We start from the raw sequence: 23,693 nt of genomic DNA on the forward strand, positions 1-23,693 counted from the left end.
TTCAAGCTATAGTTGAAGGCACTGGGCTGGGAGTAGCGGAAGCCACAGGGAAAACATAAACATCTTCCCAGAGCATCCATCTGACTCAAGTAAGGGAGGAATAGTCCTCATAGCAAAACAAACATGGATTATCATGGAATAGAATGTAAAATTAATGTTAGTGTTAAAAATAAAACTTGAAGCTTCAAAGCAAGGTCACGGTTGGGGTGGGTTGCTGCAGGCTAGGGTCGGAATCCCATCTCCTCTGGCAGGAAGAGCGGGTGGGAAAGTTGGAGAAGCACAGTCCGTGAGGGTCAAGGTCACTGCCAGCTGCCCAGCCATCTCCCAACCACTTTCCCACAAACCTGCAGCACAAGGGCTTCTGGGACAGCTGTCTCCAGAGCAGCTTGCCCACTTGGGCATCCCCGTCTCGCTGCTGCAGCTTGCAGGTGACAGGGCCAAGCCAGAGCCCACTGCCCAGGCCAAGGCCACTTGATGGCAGACCTCACTAGAAGACCTCACCTCCACTCTCCTCAGCCCCTGTCCTCCAAGCTCCTTCAGACCTTGAAGGGTTAGAAAAAGCTGAAAAAACTAAACCTTCTGGTTTTGGCACATCTGAGAGGAGCAGGCTGATAACAAAGGACAAAGCGATTCCAACCTTTATCTGTAAAATGGTGGTATTTATTAATACACACCCTGTGCATTCCAAAAAGATCATTCATGGGAGGGTCACATAAGACAGTGGTTGAATAAACCTTAGCATGCAAGCAAAGCTCAATGACTTAGGACAAAGATACCTGTCATTTAAAATCCATTCACTCCTACAGCATGGGCTGCAAAGATTCATTCATCCACTGGCAAAAACAGCAACTTTTGGATGCCCATTACCAACTACAGGTTTTTCCGTATTTCTAATCCTCACAACAATCCAGTAAAAGAGCTACTGTTATCCCAATTTTCAGGTGAAAACCTGGAGGCTCAGAGAGGTTAAGCAACTCGTCCAGGTCACGACATGTTAGGGGACAAAGCCAAGATCTGAACTTCTGTCCAATTTTAAAGCTCGGCTCTTTTTTTTTTTTTTTTAATTGGCTGAGTGGCACGTGGGACCTTAGTTCCCTGACCAGGGATCGAACCGGTGCCCCCTGCAGTGGAAGCACCGAGTCTTAACCACTGGACCGCCAGGGAAGTCCCAAAGTTCTTGCTTTAGACACGAACATAAGGCTTCCTTTCTACCCATTCTCAAAACACTGTGCCTCCCACTGTGCTTCCCGCTGGAAATATAAAGCCACACACATCTTACGAAGCTGCCACATATTAGATGTGCTGCTGCACTTAATTTAAAAATAGACCACGCTTCATCACTGGTTTCCCAATGACAGTAGATGACCTGTAGTATTCAAATATTCGTCACACCACACAATAGGGAAAAAAGATTCATGACCCAGTGAGTCGGCTTTTGGACCCAAGAGCCATCAGAAACAGGAGGTGTGGTTTTGCTCACCTATTCATTGGCCCTGAACATGAGAAGTGTTTTTTAATGGAGGTTTTTGAGAGGGGCAGATAAAGGGGAAAGTTAGGGGTTTTTGTGTGTTTTTTCCCCTTAGAAGAAATTTCTCATGAAGCTGTTTATTTGAGACCACGACCCTGGTTTTATTAACTTCCTCCTCAGACACAGATCAGAAGCAAAGAGGAAAATGCATGCATTAAGCGTGGATAAATAATCTGTGTGCTGGACATACATCCCCCCCTCACCTGAGGCTACCTGATGCCCACTTGAGAGGAGCATGGAGGCCTCTTTACTCCAAGGGGCTGCAAAAGCCTGCTTCATGGGCAGCAACCCAAGCTGGTGCCAAAGCCCCCAGAGTCCCACACCTGAAACACCTGCCTCAGTTTCCCAAACTGCATGAAGGAGCATCAGGATGTGGACGCAGAACAGTCACCAAGATGAATTCTGGACTCCACCATTTGTAAGTCTTTACCCCCACTTCCACGCTATGGAGGCACGGGGTCCTGCAGCCCCTCACAGCCCTGCCTTTCAGCGGGGTTAAGCATCACCTGGCATCGGTTCATGTATTTGCCCCAGGGAGGCTCACACCCAAATGCAGCCAGCCAGCCAGACAGCCGGCGGAAAGGATCCATTTCCACAGAGAGGGGCTGTCAGCTTCCTCCTAGGATCGGCTACCTTTACAGCAGAAAAATGGATCCCTTTGGCTTAAGTGTAAACCGTCTCTCCTTGCAGAAACAAGGTGAATCGTGAGAGTGAATGGGGACTTGTTAAATTAAAATAACGATAATAACGAAAACAGCTAGTGTTTACTGAGTATCAGCTATGTGCTAGGTGGTGTTCATTACATAGTTTATCTCACTTAATCCTTAACACAACCCTAAGAATAGGTCCCTTTAGCTTCACTTTATAGAAGAGGAAACTGAGGATCAGAGAAGGTAAGTAATCTACTCAAGGTCACACAGCAGGGTTGTGGAGAAACAACAGTTTAAATTCCAGAGTTCCATCCGATCCCAGAGTTCAGGGTTTAACTACTGTATTACACTGCAGCAAACCTCATGCTGTACATGCAGCTAGCAACCAAAAAGAAAGCTATTTAGTCTCATTGCAAAAACAAACAAGCAAACAAAAAAGCAGAAAGAAAACAAAGCACATTTAAGATGACTACCTTGGGGCTTCCCTGGTGGCACAGTGGTTGAGAGTCCGCCTGCTGATGCAGGGGACACACGTTCGTGCCCCGGTCTGGGAGGATCCCACATGCCGCGGAGCGGCTGGGCCTGTGAGCCATGGCCGCTGAGCCTGCGTGTCCGGAGCCTGTGCTCCGCAACTGGAGAGGCCACCACAGTGAGAGGCCCACGTACCACAAAAAAAAAAAAAAAAATGACTACCTTTTAGGCCTATTAGTAAAACATTTTTTCCAATATTATTTTAAATGCCAGCAAGAGTGTCATGAAACTATTGTATATCACTGGGATAAACTGGTCCCATCTTTCTTGGAAAAACATTTAGCTTCAGGAGCCATAAAAATCGTCAATGCCTTTAATGTGATAATTTGTGAAAACTCAGATACCTGAAAATATCCCTTATAGTATTTCAAAAGTGGGGTGTGTGTGTGTGTGTGTGTGTGTGTCTGGAAGCAACATAAATGTCCCACAATGGAGGATGACCAAGAAAATGATGGTGTCCCTGCATTACGACACTTACAGTGCCAATAAAAGGATGCCAGGTGATGAAGCAATGTGGAAAAATGCTAATGTGCCCATGTTAAGTGAAAAAGCAAGTTACAAAAGCACATGCTTTGCCCCTCAAAAAATTAAGTATAGGATTACCTTACCATATGAGCCAGCAATTACACTTCTGGTTATATATGCAAAAGAATTCAAAGCAAGGACCCAAACAGATATCTGTATATCCACGTTCAAAGTGGCATTATTCACAATAACCCCAAAGTGGAAGCAACCCAAGTGTTCATTGATAGATGACTGGATGAGCAAAATGTGGTCCATCCATACAATGGAATATTATTCAGCCCTAAAAAAGAAGGGGATCCTGACACATGGTGCAACGTGGATGAATCTAGAGGCCATTATGCTACGTGAAATAAGCCAGTCACAAAAGGACAAATACTGTGCAATTCCACTTAGATACCAAGAGTAGTCAAATTCAGAGACAGGAAGTTGAATGGTGGTTGCCAGGGGGTGGGTGGAAAAGGCTATAGGGAATTAGGGTTTAAGGGGTAAAGAGTTTCAATTTGGCAAGACAAGAAAATTCTGGAGGTGGATGGTAGTGACGGTTCATAACAAGGTGAATGTACGTCAAAATAGTAAATTTTATGTATATTTTACCACAATTGAAACATAAAAATTAAGATAAAAAAGCACATGCCTACTAGTCACAATTTAAAATGCACATTTAAAAAAAGGAAAAGATACCCAAATTGGCAGTGGCTACGTTGGGATAGTGGGAAAATAATAAATCACTTACAGATCACCTTCTACACACCAGCTCCTTTACAGACGTTATGTGTTTCACTGTGTGCCTGGCACTTTACACATGAATATATGAAATCTTTAAGACTGGCGGTAATATTGCTATTTCAATGTTACAACTGGGGATTCTGAGGCTTGCAATTTCCCCCAAAGAGAGGGAAACAGAAGCGAACTGAAATACCACTTTAGAAACAGCCACACCCATCACTCCCAACACTCTCCCTCTCGGCTCAGAAAGTAGGTGGGCTTGGAAAGCACCCATTTCTAGGAGAAGCTCTGAGAGCCTTCTCTAAATGGGTGAGGTCACCACGTCTGGGGCAGGAGTGGAGGGTTCTCCTGCACACCAAGCTGGTGCAGCGCCAACCTCAGGCCCCAGGGACCGGGCTGACCCCAAGGGAGGGGAGAGTGGGCCATATTTTGGAAGGACCCAAAGAAAGTCAGTGTTTGTCTGCAAGGAGAGAGTGATGAGGGAAGGTTCCTGGGCTTTCAAATTTTTTTTTTCCATCTTGAAATTGGCAGCATTTCTGATATGATTGCAGGGGATTTCCACCAACCAAATAGAAAATCCAGTTTTAGCGTTCGCTGTAAGGAGAGAGGAGTTTTGCAACCTTTGTCATTTATGAAACGCTGGCAGTGGCACCAAGACGAGAATGTTTTCCTCCCTCTCAACCAGTCAGGCTCCAGCCATCCTTGGCTGGTGGTTAATTACCACACGCGTCTCACTCCCAGACAGCAGGGCACTGACACTCCCTGACCCGCCCAGAGCACTGCCCTCCGGACCTGCCCCTTAGACAGCTTGGCTGGGAAACGTGTTGGTCCCCTGGAGAGTGACTGAAAGAGCTCTTCTGAGGTCCCACGGTAAGGAAACATTTGATGGGGCCCCAAGCCCCACGGTCAGACCCACAGAAGCAGCTGGAGGGAGGAAACTGCTCTCTAAACAAAAATGGTTTTGAAAAATAAGCCAGCCAAAGGGGAATTGCTTCATAAGTTGCACATTCACTTCTCCCTTTAACTGTGCAATTGAAGAAAAACAAGGTGAGGCAGGAACTAACCCCTCACATCCCCCCATTCACCACCCCCACCCCCCACTATTTCCCTTGACCAGGCACAAAGGCTAACCGGGTCTGAAGCTGGTCTCTATTTGTGGATCGTCGATGCCCTGTAAGCTCCCCCTGGGGCTGGTACCCGCCCTGCCTGCCTGCCTTGTTGTTAGCACAGCCCCTTGGCCCACCCCCCACCCCCGCCCCGGGGGATCACGGTAAACACTTGCTAAACAGTAATAAAGCAAGAGAAAGGATGGAGCCCGCAGCATCATGCAAATATATGCTTTATGTGCCCTCCCCGGGCAGGGACCAAGGCTGCAGAAATGCAGCTTATCCTGCTGGAAAGGGGCATCGGCATGGCCGGGAGGGCCTCTGCGGCAGTTGCTCTAATTCCAGAAACAGCTATATTCGCAGAGTGGCCAGCGTTGTTTCCAAACATGGGTGGAGAAGGTGAGGGGAGTGGAGCTCAGAAGGAGGTAAGCTTGGCTGTCTTTAGAGCTGGCAACTGCCAACTAGGTTTTGAGAGCACACCCCATCCTCCTACCCAATCCCCACACTCCAGGGTGTCTGTCTTCCATTACTTTGGTGAAAGCACCAAAAGAGAATCAACCTCAGCATGTGCTAGGCAGTGCTCTCATGAGCCAGGATGGACAAAATCTCAAAGTCAAGCAATCAAGCCACAGCAGGGCATGGAAAGGCTAAAGGGTTGGCAATTTCTGCTCTAGAGAGAGCAGTCTCCTTGGGTTTGGGGACGGCCTGCTAAATCGGAAGAATCTTCGTCCCCACTTGTCACATCAATCAAACCGGGTGGGTAACGGTAGTAGGGTTTTACAGGAGAGTATCCAGGTGGCTCTGAAAGGACACCCGGAGTCCCCCGTCCCCACAACAAGAGAACTACTAGCAAACATTCTCCTTCATCTGCAAGCAGCTACACCATCAGATGATTAAACGCTTTGGCATCTGAAGGAACCGGGATTCTGGATCAGCTAATTGTAAACGTGTGGGTCAGGAGAAAATGGAGACATCATTCAGCTCCTATGGTTAACCGAAAACCATCTGTAAAAACAGTCAGTTCTTTGGAAGGGAAGAGTCCCCTGTGGTACCATTCACTTGACAAGAACACCAAGGCACTGTCAGTCACTCCAGCGGTGTGCACCCCTTCGGGAAGTGCTCAGTGGAATCAGTCCTCGGTTTCAAAGTCCCTTTGGAGCAGTGAACCTTTCCCTCCGAGATTCCTGGGGAAGGAACCCGCTCCCGGCCCCAAGGCACAACCGCCCCGCACACACGCGTGACCGTGCAGGACATTTCTGAGGGTGGCGTCCACTGGGGCTCTGCAGGAGCCCGGGGGAAGAAGCCCCATTTGATGGTACGGTGGGGTTCGAGACCCCGCAGGTCCCTCCTTCCAGGGGACACCAGAACGAAGTGAAAGCTGCTCAATCATCCGAGGGCGCCAGAGCGCTCCATCTGCAAACTGGGGGGATCCCAAGGGTGCTGCGCGAGAACCTGGTACGTGGGCCGCCCCAGGCCGCCCCACACTCCGACCCCGGAAATCCCATCCCCAGCCGCTTCCCCTCCGGGAGCGCGCTTTTCGGGGCCTCCTATCACTCCCCACCAGAGCAGGGCGCAGACGGCAAAGCAGTGCCCCCCATCCTGGTCCCCAAGAAAGTTCTCCCTGTTCCCCTCTCCTCGATCTCAAAGAAACGGGTGCAGAAGACAAAGCCTAAATAAAAACAGGAAACGCGATTTAAAAAAAAGAAGAAGAAGAAGCCTCATTCAGGCTGAATTACGGGTAAGAGTATTTAAAAGAAGAAAGAAAAAAAGAGTCCGGAAATGCAAAGCTGAAGGCGGCTTTGCCGCCGTAACCCGGGCTCGGCCGCAGATCCGGGGGCTGATCTCCGTCGCGCGGCTGCAGTAAACACGCGGTGAGCGGCGCCCGCGGCCGGAGCCCGGCCGGGGTGGGCCGGAGAGGGACCGGCCGCGCGTCCACGCGCCCGGCAACGGCCTAGCCGGCCGCTCTCCAGCCCGGGGCCCCGCTCACCAGAGCTGGGGAGGGCGCGCCGGGCCAGGGCGCCGGGGACGTGTGCACACCCCTCTCCCCACCGCTCGACGGGAGCAGGGGGGCGGCACCGCCGTTAAGGAGAGTAGCCTGCACCCCGCCGCGCGGCCGGGGCGCCCTGGGGTGCCGCTCGCCAGCGCCCGGGACAGAGCGCACGCGGCTGAGCGCTGTCCGTCTCCCCGCGCCTCGGTGGGTGCACGCGAGGCCGCAAAGCCGCCGGGAGCGCAGCCCGTACCCCGCCGCCGGGCCCGGGAGCTCCCCCGTCCCGCTCCGGGGGGCAAGCAGTCCAGGCGCAGGGGAGCTGTGCGCACCCCTCTCGGCGGACGCTCAGGGGGCGGCCCCGACCCCGCGCACAGCCTTGGCCCAGGTCCCGGGCTCGCCGGACGCAGGCGGGCGCACAGAGCCGGAGCGCACGAGCTGTACGCGCCGGGAGAAGTCCGCAAGCCGGTCCCGTGGCTCCCCGAGGTCCCCCGAAGTCCCCGGTCCCGGTCCTCTCCCCCACCTCCCAGACGCAGCCAGAGGCGAGCGCTTACCGGTCCCGGCGCGGCTGGCAGGGGCTGGGGCGGCTCGGGCCGGCGGCCGCTGGGAGCGACGGCGCTGGGCGCGAGTGAGCCTCGAGGCAGGGAGGCGGGGCGCGGTAGGGGCGCCCCGCCTGCTGACAGCCCGCACACTCCACTTCCCACTTTGTTTCCTTTTTACTTGCAACAGGAAAAACAACAGGTCCTCCTGCGGCGTCTTCTGCCGCTGCGCCCTCCCCTCCCGTCCAAGTCCCCACCCCGTCTGCGGGTGGAGGGGCATCATTCCAGGGCCTCTGGGAGCTGCACCTTGACCTTCTTCAAAACAAGTTTATATGTATTTATATATAAAAGAAGACAACCAAATAAAGGTCCTAAGAGCCCATAAGAGTCCCACGCCTTCCACATTCACACACTAAAGAATTTCAACAGTGGCCGGAGAAAAGCGGGAGGCAGCCAGGAGCGCCCCCAAAGCCAAGTGCAGGGAACTGAGCAGGAGGGAGGATAAGTGGGGCGGAGCTTGGAGCTCAAAGTCCCACTCCGCTCAGCCCTGGAGGGAAACGGTGGCCTCCAGGCTTTGATGGGTAGAGAGCATGGGGGTTGGGGGCCAGCGCGACCCCCCACCCCGCCCCGCCCCGCCCCAGATTACAGTAGTGGCTTCAGATCCTTCTAGGATGTGATGGGGGATGAGCCAGTCAATAGCTTAATCAAATGACTTAAAGGACCCTCCCCAACCCAGCCTGGGAGGTAAAACACCTGTTTGGTTCCCTTGGACAGATGAGGACACTGAGGCTTGGGGAGGGTCTCTTTCTATCCAAGAGATTCCCTGGCCTCTCAGGACCATCTTGGGCTCAGTGCTGGCTACAGCAACGGAAGGGCAGGCGGTTCTGTGTCTAGACAGGAAAGAGGAGAGAATTGGGGCAAGATGAGTGGGTTGCTAAGTGGTCCCAGTTTTCTAAGATCTAGGATGCAGGCTCTGATCTCTCAACTGGATGATACCTGTGGAGGAACCGGAGGGACCATGGGTCTCTTTGGCAGAGAATGTTGGGTCTGTCCCCAGGAGTGTACATCCTTCCCAACAGAACATCTGAGGCTCACAGCCTCACTCCTACCCCAGGCCAGGACCACTCCAGGGCGATACTGTCAAAAGCTGGAAGAGAAATGGACATTTCAGAGAGAAAATCTGATGGCAGGTGTGGATGTTTCCGAACATCTGTCCTAGCACTGCTTTTGCCTGGCTGTAATTTAAACACTGCTTGCTGGTTTTCAGAGCTGGTTGTAAGAAACAGTCAGATCAGGAACGCTTTTGCATCATCCAAAGGAACTCTTCGTTGAATACGTGTTTGCTCACAGCCAGTCAGGTCATGCTTTGTAATATGCAAGACGGGAGACCTGCCAAGTGCTCAGATGTGCTTCACACGCTATTATCTCTGATCTCGACAATAGCCTCCCAAGAGAAATCTTATCATCCCCACTTGACAGATACAAAAACTGAGGCTCAGGAAGGTTGAATCCTTTTGAGGGGCCACACAGTCAGTGTCTAACTGCTTCCAGATCCTCGACTCTTTGCCCATGTCACACTGCTTATGCCCCAGTCCAAGAATAAGTTTCACTTTCCTGAAGCCCCAATGCACTTCCTTTTAGAGACCAAACCGTAGGACTTATCCCCGTCTTTTGCCTGGGGTACCAGGAAAGTCAAGCTAACTGTGGCATCAAGTACAGTCAATATGGCCCCTCAAGTTCCCGGTAGACTTCTGCTTTCCTCTCTACGATTTCTGATCTCTCTTTCTCACTTTATTTTTAACTGTTGTCATGTGTGTTTTGGAGGAAGCTACTTCAAGTTCCTTTTGAATTGTAAGTGAAATGGACCCGCCAAGGTGGAGAATTTATAGCAGTCCTAGAAGAAAAGTGGCACTTGGGCTGGAAGGAAGTCAACACGTGTTACTCCCATGACCTCCTGACTGGGAAAGACTTTGGCCCCATTTTATGGAAGGGAAAAGAGATCTTGGGTATTAAGGGGGCAGCTGGTCGGTGGAGAACAGCTCGGATGGACAGGAGGCACCCCGCGGGCCTCTCAGAGGAGCACACAGTGCCCTCCAGACCAGTTTCCTTCTGGGCCGGCCACCTCGTCCTGCAGAAGTTCCCCCTCCAAAAGCCAAGTCAGCCTCCACAGCTTCTCACGGGTGCAGTAAGCGTCTTTGCTCTGTTCTACCTTGAGTGCTTTCACCACTGCCACCCACACATTCCCGCAGTGGGGTTAACTCAGCGCAGCCAGAGCCAAGATGAGCACCCGGCTGCAGGGGTACAAGTGAGGGGCTCACTTCCTCAGCCCCTCCACATAGGGCTCCAGACACCTGCCTCCACGCCCCATCCTGGCACGAAGCCCACTTTGCCGAGGGGCCTTTCCTTCCAGGCAGGGCAAAAATTATCCAGCTCAAACCCTTGCCCATTTGCCTTGGCCAAGGAAAGTGTGGTGAAGATTCACAATTAAGAGCACCTTCCCTGCAGCCAAAGTGCCTGGCACTGCCACCGTGGAGCTGTGTGACCTCAGGTGAGTGGTTTAAGCTCTCTGTGCCTCCATTTCCTCATCTGAAAAACAAGGATGCTGATAATGGCTTTCAACATCTAGAATTGGTCTTAGGATTAAATGAGTTAATACATGTAAAGTGCTCCTAAGAATACCTGACACAGCGGGAGCCCCCAGAAAATGGTAGTTATTGAGTTATTCCAGAACAGCATCTTTGTGCTTTGTGGGATTGGATGTTTCTGCTCTAGGACAATATTTTTCAATAGCAGTAACAGCAGGTTGTGACATATTAACACATTAGTGTACTGGAAATCCATTCAGCAGGTCAAGTTTATAAAAATGCAACAGAAGAAACAATACCAGATTGTATTCCACATAGTAAGGGTGGTATCCCTCCCTGAGGGTCTTTGTCCCATTTATAGGTATGTGTGGGTGACCATTAAGTCAAGATGCAAAATGCCTCCTCACTGCAGGTCCCTGTCAACACCACGAGAAAGCTGCTGCCTTCTGGGGACAACAACATAATGGTGGTGGCAATGGAAGGGAAGTGCAGATGGGTAGAGAACTCGGCCAAGGTCAGGCTTGATTCCTGGAAAGTCTGACTTCTGAGGACACAGGCTGCAGCGAGTGCAGAGAGGTGGCCGGGGGGAATACCCGAGGAAGAGAAGCTGGGGCTCCAGACTGTGCCTGCCATGTGGGGAATGACCCAGGGGTGGATGGTTTGTGCCCTCGCACTTCATTCACCTCAGGTCAGAGCTGGACTGAAGGGCCCAGGAAGACCCAGACAACTCAGAGGTGGCCCAGATGAACCTGGCTCCCGTGGGACCAGGGCTGAACTGATGGGGACTGAGTTTCTGGACCCACCTGGATGGGAGCTCCAAACAGAAATCGAGTTATCCTTTTTGTAAAACACACACACTCGGGAATTCCCCAGTGGCGCAGTGGTTAAGAATCCGCCTGCCAATTCAGGGGACACGGGTTCGAGCCCTGGTCCAGGAAGATCCCACATGCCGCGCCGCGGAGTAAGTAAGCCCGTGCGCCACAACTACTGAAGCCCACGCGCCTAGAGCCCGTGCTCCGCAACAAGAGAAGCCACCGCAATGAGAAGCCCGTGCAGCACAACGAAGAGTAGCCCCCGCTCGCCGCAACTAGAGAAAGCCCGCGCGCAGCGACGAAAACCCAACACAGCCAAAAATAAATTAAAAATTAAATCTAAGAAAAAAACCCCACTCACACTCAAAACCCAGGCTGCCTGGGTTCAAATCCCAGCCGTGCAACCCTGGGATAGTCACTTCAGCACCTCCTGACCCTGCGCTGGGGAGGGCTCCCTGAGTGGATGACCCTGCCCCTAGCACAGTCAATGTTCCAGAAACAGCAGTTGGCTTTAAACAAATCCTCTAAAGCTCTTCCTAGTCTAGGGTGTGGGGGAAATGTGGAAAGGGGACGGAGGGAGTAGCGGGGTTTGGGGTCATGAGGCTGGATCCAGCCCCCGCCCCCACACCTCCATACACTGGGGGTGACCCAGGTTTTGCAACACTGATTCATTTGGCAAGTTCTGGGCTTTGGGATCTAGTACTGTAGGAGCCAAAGACCTGCCCTCCTGGGGCTTACACTCCAGTGAGAAGAGAAACTATGAAGAATGAAAATAGGATACAGTGTCATGAAGTACTAAATGCTGCAAAGAAATATTCATCAGGTTAGGAGGGGAGAGGGGTGGGGGAGGGGACACTGGCGGTCAGGACCTTCCAGCAGAGCGAGGATCTGAATGAGGGGAGGGAAGGCCCTGAGGGAAGGGCGGAGGAAACAGGCCAGTGCAAAGGTGCTGAGCACCTTGGAGGACCAGGAAGGAGGCCAGGGAGGCTGGAGGTGAGGTGGGTGCAAACAGCAAAGGGAAGGGTCTGGGGAGGGGATTTGGCTGAAAGAGTGATGAGAAGCAGAGGGAGGGTTCTCAGCTGAGCGGGGGAAGGGCGGGCTGTGATTTACATGTTAAAAAGTCTACAATATACACGTATATACTTCCTTGCTCTGCCAACCCTAAAGTTCTAGAAACAGTAACCCCCAAGAAGCATCGAGCACACAGCCAGCACCCAGATCTGGGTCTCTGATCCCACTCTGCTCAATAAAAAAGACCAGGACTCCTTGGAGAAATGGCTGATTCTTTGATGAGGACAGGAAATAGACAAGATGAGCCTGGAGCACCTTACAGTGCCAGAAAGAGAACACAGCGAAAACAAAAAAACAAAACGCCACAGTGATGGGGTTAGGGACACGGCAGTGAACTGAACAGGCTTCTAATGGCCAATGAGGGGACAGTTTGAGCAAATAATAAAGCATTATTGGATTAGAACCCAAGGTATAAAATCTGTACCCAGCTCTTTCCTTATGGACATATTATAGGGTGTTAATAATCAGCCATGAGACCACAGCCCTCAGGAGAGTGTGACTCTCCCGCAGAGCTACAGCCATTTGCCTGGAGTGTTGCCACCTTCAAAGATGAATTCACATCTCCCATATTATTCATACTACAGCTGTGAACTTCTAAGAAACAAATGAATACTTCTACAAAATAAATCTGGGAAGAGAAATTAGGAAATTAAATTTAAAACGAATAGTATTTAAATCATAATAAGCAGGAAAGGTTGAGAATTTAAATTCTTTGAAGGCAGAGATCATTTTTTATTTATCTTTACTATCAGAACAGTTGTCTTTATATTTAATTCAATAAATTATTTTTAAAGTGAATGACAAAAAAAAAAAGAGCCTAAGGTATAAAATAAATATCTGTGAGTCCAGACTGATATAAGTAAATGATTGAATAAATAAATAAACAAGGGAGACTAATCTCCTGCACAGAAGAACACCAGGTAATTTTTTTTTTTTTTTTTTTTGCGGTACGCGGGCCTCTCACTGCTGTGGCCTCTCCCGTTGCGGAGCACAGGCTCCGGATGCGCAGGCTCAGCGGCCATGGCTCACGGGCCCAGCCGCTCCGCGGCATGTGGGATCCTCCCAGACCGGGGCACGAACCCGTGTCCCCTGCATCAGCAGGCGGACCCTCAACCACTGCGCCACCAGGGAAGCCCCGAACACCAGATAATTTGGGAAGAGGCTTCACCTGCCCTCACGGAGGAGGAGCTGAACTCATGACCCCTTCAGTGTAGGCTTGTGACTTCTTCCAAAGAGGACTCAAGGGAAGGGGGGACAAAGATGGACTTCCCAGTGGAGACACCTGGCAGCCACCGCCACAGCCAGGTGATCAAGGTTCCCATCATCAGTGGTAATTGTGTTGACAGCAGGCACCCTTGATGTGATGTGATGAGAATGACACTTTGCTCTGTGGTCTTCCCCCTAAGAGCCCATAAACACCAGTCTAGTCATGAGAGAAAAAAAAAAAAAAACCCAAAACCACCATGCAAACCCAAATGAGGGAACGGTCTACAAAAATACCTGACCAGTCCTCCTCGTAACTGTCAAGATGATCAAAGACGAGGAAAATCTGAGAAACTGTTGCAGCCAAGAGCAGCCTAAGGTGACATGACAACGAAATGTCATGTGATGTTCTGGGTGGGATCTTGGAATAGAAAAAGGACATTAGGTGAAAACTAAGGTAGTCTGGATGAAGTATGAACTTTAGTTAATAGTCATGTACTTGTGACGAAAGTACCATCACAGTGTAAGATGTTAGCAATGGAGAAACTAGGTGTGGAATATATGAGAACTCCCTATACTATCTTTGCAACTTCTCTGTATATCTGAAACTATTCTAAAATTTAAAGTTTATTTATGGGACTTCCCTGGAGGTCCAGTGGTTAAGACTCCACACTTCCAATGCACGGGGTGTGGGTTTGATCCCTGGTTGGGGAACTGAGATCCCACATGCCACGTGCCACGGCCAAAAAAATAAATAAATTTGCAAATTTTGATTTAAAGAAAAAATATTAGAATGATGCTGGGGGGATGTGGGGAAGGACCAGGCTGAATGCCTTGGGGCCAGGAAGGATGTGCAGAAAGCAGGGGCATCGTGTTAAAAGCCTGGAGTACAATGATTTAGGCAGTTAGCCAGAGTCACAGAATGGGAGGGGGTGCAGCGCAGAAGGTTCAGAGGCAAGGCCTTTATTCTCTGGCCCTGGAGACTCAGCCTGTGGAGTCTGATGGGGCTGGGGGATGGGTATTCTGGAACCTTCTCTTCTGGGAGCCTTGAGACCCAGCCCTGCTCCCACATCGTCCAGTCTGTCTCCTCCTCTGTAAAATGATAATAAAAAGTTGTGATGCCAACCTCAGAGAGCTTGCAAGACTAAAAAGACGTGTTTCAGTGAAAGTGGTCTGGAGACAGACAACGCTTTGCAAATAGGATGCAGAAGAGGCAGTGCTGGATGGAGCTGGGCCTTGCTCTCCCCCGACTACATCCCGGTACACACCTTACCCCCTGCTCTAAAAGCTTCTATCTGCCTAGAAAATGCGCCTCTAGATAGCTATCTTTAAAGGCGCCCACTCTGAGGAGAACTGCCACGTGGAACGCTAAAAACCTCAATGAGAAAACAACCAACTGGGTTCTTTTCCCACAGGCAGAAAAAGCATCAGTAAGAGAAGGACAGAGGAAGATTCGAGACAGACAAGCAGAGGACCCAGAGACGGGAATGGGAGAGGGCCACGTGAAGACGGAGGCAGAGACTGGAAGGATGTGGCCACCAGCCGAAGACCTCCTGCAGCCACCAGATGCTGGAAGAGGCCAGGAAGGACTCTCTCCTAGAGTCTACGGAGGGAGCGGCCCTGCTGACACCTTGAGTTTGAACTTCTGGAAGGAAGAAACTGAGGCAGTGCCTTGGGTAACTGGCCAAGGTCACCCAGTTGGCAGGTGGGATTAGCGGACCCGGTGTGCCTAGGTCAATAGCTTCACCACTAGATGGCAGCCTTCCTATGACCCTGAAGTCAGATGACCCGGAGGGTGTGGAGTCTATCAGACAAGCAGCAGCAGTGAGTTGGCCCATGAACCAAAAATGAGAGGAAGAAAATGTGTCACCTCAGCATTGTGGAGGGTCTTCCCCTTGGCCAGAGCTGTCCGGAGGAAGGCATGGGCCATCCACTGAATGGAATAGTATGCAGCCACTGAAAATAGTGATTCTGAAGACCTGGGGCATCATGGGAAGTGATCCCATCACAAAGTGAAAAGGGCTCAAGGCAGAATTGCCTCTGTGCTGGGTCACCACAGCATAAGTACCCCATACACGCACGTGCATAACAGGAGGTGACTTAGAACAGTGAAAGCTGTGTGGGAGGAGGGTGACAGATGTTTTTCTTTCTGTTTCATTTTCCGGTCACACTTTGCCGAATGTGTAATAAAAATGCAAAAACGTAAAACTTGATTTCCTCTCCCCAAGTCAGAGCTAATCCCTCTAACGGCTCTTTACATCAGGACATTAGATGAGCCATTGTTCCATCCTGCCTGGGCTCCACTCATATTGCACTGCAGCCAGATGGTCACATGTCTGCAAATGAGGAACAGGGGTGACCCTGTACAGGGATGAGCACCCAGGAGAAGGACTTCTTTGGGAATACAGGTGGCATCTGGGAACTCTGTCAGTGGATAGCAGGTCCTCAGCCAATGGGAGCTCCAATCCGGGGAGGCACCAGATGGCAAGGGCACCACGCTCTTCGGGTGCGTGTCCAGCTCCTTTCTCTAGAAGCACTCCCCGCCCAGTGCATCCCCGTGGCCATATCACAGTCTTGGTCAGGTGTGCTTGCCTTTGAGCCTGCCCAGGTTGATGGAACCAGGGGCGGTCGCCTGGTGCCAGGTTTGCCAAGCAGTGATCTTCCCCAGAATATGGGATTAGAACTAGGAGAATAGTGCTTCTTCAGGTACGTGGAGCCTGGGCGCTGTAACGTGTGAGCTGGGGAGCTGTGGGGCCTCTTATGCCCATCGAAAGGACGCAAGAGGGAAATTCCTTAGTGGTCCCGTGGTTAAGACTCCGCACTTCCAACGCACGGGACGAAGGTTCGATCCCTGGTCGGGGAGCTAAGATCCCATATGCTGCGCGGCATGGCACCCCCCGCCGCCCGCCGCCAAAAAAGGACTAAAGAAATCAGAGAGTCTGCTGTGCAGAGCAACGGAGGTTGAGAGAAGATTGTGAGGCAGGTGCATGGAGGGCAAGAGAGGATCATAGACAAGAGACAAGATTTGGGGCAACTTTTCAGCTCTCGGTCCGTGCATCTTTTTCAGGTCCCGTTGCATTCTTACCCTTGGGTTCTTCTGAAAGCCCCCTGCACCCTTAAGCCTTCCTCCCATATGCTGCTCAAAATCTGGACCCGTTTCCTAGAGCTGCTGTAACAAATTACCACAATCTGGGCAGTTTAAAACAACAGAAATGTATTCTTTCACAGTTCCAGAGGCTAGAAGTTCGAAATCGAGGTGTTGGCAGGTGGATTCTCTCCAGAGGTTCTGAGGGAGAATCTATTCCAGGCCTCTCTCTTATCACCTGGGGGCTGCCTGCAATCCTTAGCATCCAACAGCTGGTACATGCATCACTCTAATCTCTACCCCTATCTTCAAAGGGTATTCTCCCTACGCATCTGTGTCTTTGTCCGAATTTCCCTCCTCTTATAAAGACACCCTCGTCCAGCATGACCTCATCTTAACTCATTAGATCTGCAAAAACCTATTACCAATTAAGGTCACATTCTGAGGTTCCAGGTGGGCATGAGTTTTAGGAGGACAATAGTCCACCCAGGACAAACTCTCTTGATTTAGGTTCTGTCATTTGAAACAAACAAACAAATCCCAAGTAATATAGAAATTGGTATCAGAAGGGGGGTGTTGAAAGAAACAGCTTTTCAAAGGAAGTATTGAAACTAGATATCTTTTTTAAAATTTTTATTGAAGTGTAGTTGATTTACAATGTTGTGTTAATTTCATCTGTGCAGCAGAGAGACTCTAATATATATATTATATATAATATATATATAATATGTATATATTCTTTTTCATATTCTTTTCCGTTATGGTTTGTCACAGGATTTTTTTAATAGATCTTTTTTGGAGTATAATTGCTTCACAATACTGCGTTAGTTTCTGTTGCACAGCAAAGCGAATCAGCCATATGCATACACGTCCCCATATCCCCTTCCCTCTTGAGCCTCCCTTCCACCTCCCTATCCCACCCCTCTAGGTCGCCGCAAAGCACCGAGCTGCTCTCCCTGTGCTATGCGGCTGCTTCCCACTAGCTATCTGTTTTACATTTGGTAGTGTATATATGTCCACGCCACTCTCTCACTTCGCCCCAGCGTCCCCTCCCCGCCCCATGTCCTCAAGGCCATTCTCTGTGTCTGCGACTTTATTCCTGCCCTGCCACTAGGTTCATCAGTACCATTTTTTTAGATTCCATATATATGCGTTAGCATATGGTACTTGTTTTTCTCTTTCTGACTTACTTCACTCTGTATGACAAACTCTAGGTCCATACAAATAACTCAGTTTCATTTCTTTTTATGGCCGAGTAATATTCCATTGTATATATGTGCCACATCTTCTTTATCCATTCATCTGTCGATGGACACTTAGGTTGCTTCCATGTCCTGGCTATTGTAAATAGAGCTGCAATGAACATTGGGGTACATGACTCTTTTTGAATTATGGTTTTCTCAGGGTATATGCCCAGTAGTGGGATTGCTGGGTCATATGGTAGTTCTAGTTTTAGTTTTTTAAGGAACCTCCATACTGTTCTCCATAGTGGTTGTATCAGTGTACATTCCCACCAACAGTGCAAGAGGGCTCCCTTTTCACCACACCCTTTCGAGCATTTATTGTTTCTAGATTTTTTGATAATGGGCATTCTGACCAATGTGAGGTGATCCCTCATTGTAGTTTTGATTTGCATTTCTCTAATAATTAGTGATGTTGAGCATCTTTTCATGTGCCTCTTGGCCATCTGTATGTCTTCCTTGGTGAAATGTCTATTTAGGTCTTCTGCCCATTTCTTAACTGGATTGTTTGTTTTTTTGATATTGAGCTCCATGAGCTGTTTGTATATTTTGGAGATTAATCCTCTGTTGTTTCATTTACAAATATTTTCTCCCATTCTGAGATTTGTCTCTTTGTCTTGTTTATGGTTTCCTTTGCTGTGCAAAAGGTTTTAAGTTTAATTAAGTCCCATTTGTTTATTTTTGGTTTTATTTCCATTACTCTAGGAGGTGGGTCAAAAAAGATCTTGCTGTGGCTTATGTTAAAGAGTGTTTTTCCTATGTTTTCCTCTAAGAGCTTTAGAGTGTCTGCTCTTACATTTAAGTCTTTAATCCATTTGGAGTTTATTTTTGTGTATGGTGTTGGGGAGTGTTCTAATTTCATTCTTTTACATGTAGCTGTCCAGTTTTCCCAGCACAACTTATTGAAGAGGCTGTCTTTTCTGCACTGTATGTTCTTGCCTCCTTTGTTGTAACTTAGGTGCCCATATGTGTGTGGGTTTATCTCTGGGCATTCTGTCTTGTACCATTGATCTATATTTCTGTTTTTGTCTTGATTATTGTAGCTTAGTGGTATAGTTTGAAGTCGGGGAGCCTGATTTCTCCAACTCCGTTTTTCTTTCTCAAGATTGCTTTGGCTATTCGGGGTCTTTTGCATTTCCATACGAATTGTAAAATTTTTTGTTCTAATTCTGTGAAGAATGCCATTGGTAGTTTGATAGGGATTGCGTTAAATCTGTAGATTGTTTTGGGTAGTATGGTCATTTTCACAATATTGATTCTTCCAATCCAAGAACATGGTATATTTCTCCATCTGTTTATGTCATCTTTGACTTCTTTCATCAGTGTTTTATAGTTTTCTGAGTACAAGTCTTTCGCCTCCTTAGGCAGGTTTATTCCTAGGTATTTTATTCTTTTTGTTGCAGTGGTAAATGGGAGTGTTTCCTTAATTTCTCTTTCTGATTTTTCATTGTTGGTGTATAGGAATGCCAGAGATTTCTGTGCATTAATTTTGTATCCTGAAACTTTACCAAATTCATTGATTAGTTCTAGTAGTTTTCTGGTGGCATCTTTAGGATTTTCTATGTATAGTATCATGTCACCAGCAAACAGTGACAGTTTTACTCTTCTTTTCCAATTTGTATTCCTTTTATTTCCTTTTCTTCTCTGATTGCCGTGGCTAGGACTTCCAAAACTATGTTGAATAAGAGTGGTGAGAGTGGACATCCTTGTCTTGTTCCTGATCTTAGTGGAAATGCTTTCAGTTTTTCACCGTTGAGTATGATGTTTGCTGTGGATTTGTCATATATGACCTTTATTATGTTGAGGTAGGTTCCCTCTATGCCCATTTTCTGGAGAGTTTTTATCATAAATGGGTGTTGAATTTTGTCAAAAGCTTTTTCTGCATCTATTGAGATGATCATATTGTTTTTATTCTTCAACTTGTTGATATGGTGTATCACATTGATTGATTTGCGTATATTGAAGAATCCTTGCATCCCTGGGATAAATCCCACTTGATCATGGTGTATGATCCTTTTAATGTGCTGTTGGATTCTGTTTGCTAGTATTTTGTTCAGGATTTTTTCATCTATGTTCATCAGTGATATCGGTCTATAATTTTCTTTTTTTGTGATATCTTTTTCTGGTTTTGGTATCAGGGTGATGGTGGCTTCATAAAATGAATTTGGGAGTGTTTCTCCCTCTGCAATTTTTTGAAAGAGTTTGAGAAGGATTGGTGTTAACTCCTCTCTAAATGTTTGATAGAATTTTTGGTAGAACCTGTGAAGCCATCTGGTCCTGAACTTCTGTTTGTTGGAAGATTTTTAATCACAGTTTCAATATCATTACTTGTGATTGGTCTGTTCATATTTTCTCTTTCTTCCTTGTTCAGTCTTGGAAGGTTATACCTTTCTAAGAATTTGTCCATTTCTTCCAGGCTGTCCATTTTATTGGCATAGAGTTGCTTGTAGTAGTCTCTTAGGATCCTTTGTATTTCTGCGGTGTCTGTTGTAACTTCTCCGTTTTCATTTCTAATTTTATTGATTTGCGTCCTCTCCCTTTTTTTCTTGATGAGTCTGTCTAAGGGTTTATCAATTTTCTTTATCTTCTCAGAGAACCAGCTTTTAGTTTTATGATCTTTGCTATTGTTTTCTTCGTTTCTATTTCATTTATTTCTGCTCTGATCTTTATGATTTCTTTCCTTCTACTAACTTTGGGTTTTCTTTGTTCTTCTTTCTTGAGTTGTTTTAAATGTAGGGTTAGACTGTTTATTTGAGATTTTTCTTGTTTCTTGACGTGAGATTGTGTTGCTCTAAACTTCCCTCTTAGAACTGCTTTTGCTGTGTCCCATAGGTTTTGGGTCATCGTGTTTTTGTTGTCATTTGTTTCTATGTATTTTTTGATTTCCCCTTTGATTTCTTCAGTGATCTCTTGGTTATTTAGTAGTGCACTGTTTAGCCTCCATGTATTTGTGTTTTTTTTTTTGTTTTTTTTTGTTTTTTTTTTTTTTTGCTGTATGCGGGCCTCTCACTGTTGTGGCCTCTCCCGTTGTGGAGCACAGGCTCCGGACGCGCAGGCCCAACGGCCATGGCTCACGGGCCCAACCGCTCCGCGGCATGTGGGATCTTCCCAGACCGGGGCACGAACCCGTGTCCCCTGCATCGGCAGGCGGACTCTCAACCACTGCGCCACCAGGGAAGCCCTATTTGTGTTTTTTACAGTCTTTTTCCTGTAATTGATTTCCAGTCTCATAGCGTTGTGTTCAGAAAAGATGCTTGATATGATTTCAATTTTCTTAAATTTACTGAGGCTTGATTTGTGACCCAAGGTGTGATCTATCCTGGAGAATGTTCCATGTGCACTTGAGAAGAAAGTGTATTCTGCCACTTTTGGGTGGAATGTTCTATAAATATCAATTAGATCTATCTGGTCTATTGTGTCATTTAAAGCTTGTGTTTCCTTATTTATTTTCTGTTTGGATGATGTGTCCATTGGTGTAAGTGGGGTGTTAAAGTCCCCTACTATTATTGTGTTACTGTTGATTTCTCCTTTCATGGTTGTTAGCATTTGCCTTATGTATTGAGGTGCTCCTATGTTGGGTGCATAAACATTTATAATTGTTATAGCTTCTTCTTGGATTGATCCTTTGATCATTATGTAGTGTCCTTCCTTATCTCTTATAACAGTCTTTATTTTAAAGTCTATTTTATCTGATACAAGTATTGCTACCCCAGCTTTCTTTTGATTTCCATTTGCATGGAATTTCTTTTTCCACCCCTTCACTTTCAGTCTGTATGTGTCCCTAGGTCTGAAGTGGGTCTCTTGTAGACAGCATATATATGGGTCTTGTTTTTGTATCCATTCAGCCAGTCTGTGTCTTTTGGTTGGGGCATTTAATCCATTTACATTCAAGGTTATTATTGGTATGTATGTTCCTATTACCATTTTCTTAATTGTTTTGGGTTTGTTTTTGTGGGTCTTTTTCTTCTCTTGTGTTTCCTGCTTAGAGAAGTTTCTTTAGCATTTGTCGTAAAGCTGGTTTGGTGGTGCTGAAGTCTCTTAGCTTCTGCTTGTCTGAAAAGCTTTTGACTTGTCCATTGAATCTGTATGAGATCCTTGTTGCTGGGTAGAGTAACCTTCGTTGTAGGTTTCTCTCTTTCATCACTTTAAGTATATCCTGCCACTCCTTTCTGGCCTGCAGAGTTTCCACTGAAAACTCAGCTGATAACATTATGGGGATTCCTTTGTATGTTATTTTTTGTTTTTCCCTTGCTGTTTTTAATATTTTTTCTTTGAATTTAATTTTTGTTAGTTTGATTAATATGTGTCTTGGTGTGTTTTTCCTAGGGTTTATCCTGTATGGGACTCTCTGTGCTTCCTGGACTTGGGTGATTATTTCCTTTCCCATGTTAGGGAACTTTTCCATTATAATCTCTTCAAATATTTTCTCAGACCCTTTCGTTTTCTCTTCTTCTTCTGGGACCCCTATAATTCGAATGTTTGTGCGTTTAGTGTTGTCCCAGAGGTCTCTGAGATTGTCTTCAATTCTTTTCATTCTTTTTTCTTTATTCTGCTCCTCGGCAGTTATTTCCACCATTTTGTCTTCCAGCTCACTTATTCGTTCTTCTGCCTCAGTTATTCTCTTATTGATTCCTTCTAACGTATTTTTCATTCCAGTTATTGTGTTGTTCATCTCTGTTTGTTTGTTCTTTAGTTCTTCTAGGTCTTTGTTAAACATTTCTTGTATTTTCTCAATCTATGCCTCCATTCTACTTCTGAGATTCTGGATCATCTTTACTATCATTACTCTGAATTCTTTTTCAGGTAGATTGCCTATTTCCTCTTCATTTATTTGGTCTTGTAGGTTTTTACCTTGCTCCTTCATCTGTGACGTATGTTTTTGCCATCTCATTTTTTAAATTTTGAGTTGGATTGTGTTCCTGTCTTACTGGTTGTTTGACCTGAGGCTTCCAACACCAGGGTTTGGAGCCTATTGGGTAGAGCTGGATCTTGTTGCTGAAATGAGGAGCTCCATGAGACCTCACTCCAATGAATATTCTCTGGAGTCTGAGGTTCTCTGTTAGTCCAGTGGTTCGGACTCAGAGCTCCCACTGCAGGAGCTTCGGCCAGACCCAGGGCTCATGAACCAAGATCCCGCAAGCCGCTGGTTCACTTTGGGGCTCCTTCCATCTCCTTGGGCATCCAAGTCCCCCACCAGCGGCCAGCAGGTGCCCTAATTGTAGGGAGACACTAACTCCGTGTCTTCCCACACCACCATCTTGACTCTGCCTCCAGGATATTTTTTAAAACATTTTTTGGGGGGCCATGCCTCACAGCTTGCGGAATCTTAGTTCCCCGACCAGGGATCGAACCCAGGCTCCCAGCAGTGGAAGCACAGAGTCCTAACCACTGGACTGCCAGGGAAGTTCCCTGTCACAGGATATTGAATATTGAAACTAGGTGACCTGAGGTAGAGTGAGGGGCATTGAGGGTTCCCTATCCTGGGACAGGACACCGGCAGATCTAGCTACATGGTAACAGATCAGTTAAATTACTTTCAATGGGACTTCCCCGATGGTGCAGTGGTTAAGAATCCGCCTGCCAATACGGGGGACACAGGCTCGAGCCCTGGTCTGGGAAGATCCCACATGCCTTGAGCAACTAAGCCCATGTGCCACAACTACTGAGCCTGTGCTCTAGAGCCTGAGAGCCACAACTACTGAGCCCGCATGTCACAACTACTGAGCCTGTGCTATACAGCCCACGAGCCACAACTACCGAGCCCATGCGCTGCAACTACTGAAGCCCGCACGCTGTAGGGCCTGTGCTCCACAACAAGAGAAGCCACCGCAATGAGAAGCCCATGCACTGCAACAAGGAGTCGCCCCCGCTCGCCGCAACTAGAGAAAGCCCGTGCGCAGCAACAAAGACCTGACACGGCCAAAAATAAATAAATAAATACATAAATTTATTTTAAAAAATTACTTTCAATGGTCTCATGCGGCCCAGAACATGTACCAATCAAGGCTGATACTTCAGGAAATTTGGTAGCAAAATGTCCAGGCTACCAGTCTGTGCGTTACTTCTAGCTATCTTCAGAAGGTGCTACAAGATGAGTTCAATTCTGT

General features: G+C 47.7%; 1 protein-coding gene across 6 annotated transcripts in view; it reads right to left on the reverse strand.

The window, feature by feature from the left end:
* PIK3CD (phosphatidylinositol-4,5-bisphosphate 3-kinase catalytic subunit delta) overlaps positions 1 to 7,720 on the reverse strand; it is a 49,840-nt gene extending 42,120 nt beyond the window's left edge. For 3 of the 6 annotated variants that reach the window (XM_081226069.1, XM_081226068.1, XM_081226067.1), the window contains exon 1: positions 7,605 to 7,718. The gene's annotated coding sequence lies outside the window, so the exon portion shown is untranslated. Of the gene's footprint in view, positions 1 to 7,604 lie in introns of all 6 variants that reach the window. The other 3 variants (XM_081226064.1, XM_081226062.1, XM_081226066.1) reach the window with 2 other exon arrangements.
* Between the last annotated feature and the right edge of the window lie 15,973 nt (positions 7,721 to 23,693).

Source organism: Mesoplodon bidens (assembly GCF_964165515.1).
Source record: "Mesoplodon bidens genome assembly, chromosome: 2".
NCBI classification, from domain to species: Eukaryota; Metazoa; Chordata; class Mammalia; order Artiodactyla; family Ziphiidae; genus Mesoplodon; species Mesoplodon bidens.